Source organism: Panthera tigris, chromosome B1 (genome assembly GCF_018350195.1).
Source record: "Panthera tigris isolate Pti1 chromosome B1, P.tigris_Pti1_mat1.1, whole genome shotgun sequence".
NCBI classification, from domain to species: domain Eukaryota; kingdom Metazoa; phylum Chordata; class Mammalia; order Carnivora; family Felidae; genus Panthera; species Panthera tigris.
The window spans coordinates 6,663,181-6,666,668 of NC_056663.1; the positions used below are offsets into that span (position 1 = coordinate 6,663,181).

The following is a 3,488-nucleotide window of genomic DNA, read 5'->3' on the forward strand; positions in this document are numbered from 1 at the left end:
ATAGATCAATAGAGCAAAACAGAAAATCCAGAAATGAACCCAAAACTGTACAGTCAACTAATCTCCAACAAAGTAAGAATGAATAGCCAGTGAGAAAAAGAATCTCTTTAATGGTGTTGGGAAACCTGGCCAGCTACATGCAAAAGAATGAAACTGGACCACTTTCTTATGTGATAAACAAAAATAAATTCAACATGGATAAAAGACCTAAATGTGAGCCCTGAAACCATAAAAATCCTAGAGGGGAACACAGGCAGTAGTGTCTTTGACATTGGCCATATTGAGTTCATTCTAGATATATCTCCTAAGGCAAGGGAAACAAAACAAAACACTCTTGGGACTATATCAAAATGAAAAGCATCTGTACAGCAAAAGAAACCATCCACAAAACTAAAAGATAACCTACAGAATGGAAAAAGATATTTGCAAATAACATATCTGATCAAGGGTTAGTATTGCTTTAAAATATATAGAACATTTATAAATATAGAGACCATTTATAAAACTCAACACACAAAAGTGAACAATCCAATTTAAAAAAGGGCAGCAGACGTGAATAGAAATTTCTCCAAAGAAGACAAAGAGATGGCCAATAGATACATGAAAAGATGCTCAATAGCACTCTTCATCAAGGAAATACAAATCAAAACCACAAGGAGTCATCACCTCACACCTGTCAGAGTGGCTAAAATCAACCAGAAAAAAACACCAGGTGCTGGCAAAGATGTGGAGAAAGGGGAATTCTCTTACACTGCTGGTGGGAATGAAAACTGCAGCAGATACTGTGGAAAATAGTGTGGAGGTTCCTCAAAAAGTTAAAAATGGAACTACCTTATGACCAACAATTGCACTACAAGGTATTTACCCAAAGAATACAAAAATACGAATTCAAGGGGATACATGTACCTCAATGTTTATAGCAGCATTATCAACAATAGCCAAAGTATGGAAATAGCCCAAATGTCCACAGACTGATAAATGGATAAAGAAAAGGTGGTACACACACACACACACACACACACACACACACACACACACACTGTATGAAAAGAGAGAAGGTTAGCACTGCCCTTGACAAGGATGGAAGAGGCCCCTGGGCCTGACAACATGCATACACTTAAGGCATTACCACCTACTTTGTGGCATCTACACATATAATGGAATATTACTCAGCCATAAAAAAGAATGAAATCTTGCCATTTGCAACAACATGGATGGAGCTAGGGAGTATTGTGCTAAGTGAAGTAAGTCAGCCAGAGAAAGACAAATACCATATGATTTAACTCATATGGGGAATTTGAGAAACAAATGAGCAAAGGGAAAAAGAGGGAGAGAAGAAAACCAAGAAACAGACTCTTAACAATAGGGAACAAACTGATGGTTACCAAAGGGGAGGTGGGGGGGATGGAGGAAATAGGTGATGGGGATTAAGGAGCACACTTGTGATGAGCACAGAGTGAGGTATGGAAGTGTTGAATCACTATACTATACACCTGAAACTAATATTACACTGTATGGCAACTGAAATTTAAATAAAAACTTTAAAAAAGGAAGTAAGGGGTGCCTGAGTGGCTCAGTCAGTTGGACGTCCGACTTCGGCTCAGGTCATGATCTCATGGTTCGTGAGTTCGAGCCCCACGTCGGGCTCTGTGCTGACAGCTCAGAGCCTGGAGCCTGCTTCTGATTCTGTCTCTCTCTCTCTCTCTCTCTCTCTCTGCCCCTCCCCCACTTGCACTCTGTCTTCCTCTCTCTCAAAAATAAATTAACATTAAAAAAATTTTTTTTAAAAAGTAAAAACAATAGATGTACAATATAAAAAGATAGAAAATGTGACATCAAACACAAACTATGGTGAAGGGAGTATAAATATAGAACTTTAGAATACATTTAAACTTAAGTTGTTATCAAAATGACTGTTACAAACCTAAGTTGTTATATGTAAGTCTCCTGGTAAGCACAAAACAAGCTTATAGTAAAGAAAAGATTAAAGTGTGTATTCATACTGCTGGAGAAAGCCAGCAAACCACAAATTAAGGGAATAAGACAATAAGAAATAGAGAAGAATTACAAAACAGTCAGGAAATAATTCAAATTGTAATAAGTAATTCAAATTGTAATAAGTAATTCAAATTGTAAATGGAGTACATTTTCCATTCATAAGACACTGTGCTTAAATGGTTTAAAAAAAAAAAAAGACCTAAGTATATGCTACCTTTGAAGACATATTTCAGCTTTAAGCACACAAATCAAAGGGATGGAAAATGATATTTCATGCAAATGGAAATGAAAAGAAAGTTGGGGTAGCTACACTTATATCAGACAAAATGGACTTTATTTTTTATTTATTTATTTTTAACTTTTTTTAATGTTTATTTTTGAGAGAGACAGACAGACTGTGAGTGGGGGAGGGGTGGAGAGAGAGAAGGAGGCACAGAATCTGAAGCAGGCTCCAGGCTCCAAGCTGTCAGCAGAGAGCCCGACGCGGGGCTCGTGAGATCATGACCCAAGCTGAAGTCAGATGCTTAACCGACTGAGCCACCCAGGTGCCCCCAAACAAAATGGACTTTAAATCAAAGACTGCAATAGCAGACAAAGAAGGTCATTATACAATGATGAATGGGTCAATCCAACATGTACATATAAAATTTGTAAATATTTATGCAACCAACACGGTAGCACCTAAATATGTAAAGGAAATATTAAATTTAAAAGGGAGAGACAGAGAGGGGTGTCTGGGTGGCTCAGTTGGTTTAGCGTCTGACTTCAACTCAGGTCATGATCTCACAGTCCATGGGTTCCAACCCCACATCAGGCTCTGTGCTGACAGCTCAGAGCCTGGAGCCTGCTTCGGATTCTGTGTCTCCTCTTTCTGCCCCTCCCCTGCTCGTGCTCGCTCTCTCTCTCTCTCTCTCTCTCTCTCTCAAAAACAAACATTTAAAAAAATGTAAAGGGAGAAACAGAATGCTGCATAACAATAGTCAAGAACGTGCATATCTGATATACATCAATGGATAGATCATAAAGACAGAAAATAAGTAAGGATACACTGGTCTTAGCACATTAGACCAGACTTCTTAGATATATAGAGAACATTCTATCCAAAAGCAACAACATAAACATTCACTTAAGGGAACATGGAACATTCTTCAGGATACATCCATGTCAGGCCACAAAGCAAGTCTTAATAAATTTAAGAAGATTGAAATCATAACCAGGACCTTTTCTCACCACAGCATTATGAAACTAGAAATTGATGTCAATAAGAAAACTAGAAAGTTCACTAACATGTGGAGAGTATACAATATACTGTGAACAAATGGGTCAATGAAGAAATAAAATAGAAATTAAAACACAGCTTGAACAAATAAAAGTGGGAATAAATTATACCAAAACCTATAGGATATAGCAAAAGCAGTTCTAAGAGGAAAGTTCATAGCAAGAAAGGCCTACATCAGGAAATAAGAAGTATCTCAATTAACAACCTAATC

At 37.5% G+C, this 3,488-nt stretch overlaps 1 non-coding gene across 1 annotated transcript; it reads left to right on the top strand.

Moving 5' to 3' along the window:
- Positions 1–1,036: 1,036 nt before the first annotated feature.
- On the top strand, positions 1,037–1,166 carry LOC122238280. Its single transcript, XR_006217225.1, has one exon. It is a non-coding gene; the product is annotated as a U6atac minor spliceosomal RNA (small nuclear RNA).
- Positions 1,167–3,488: the final 2,322 nt, after the last annotated feature.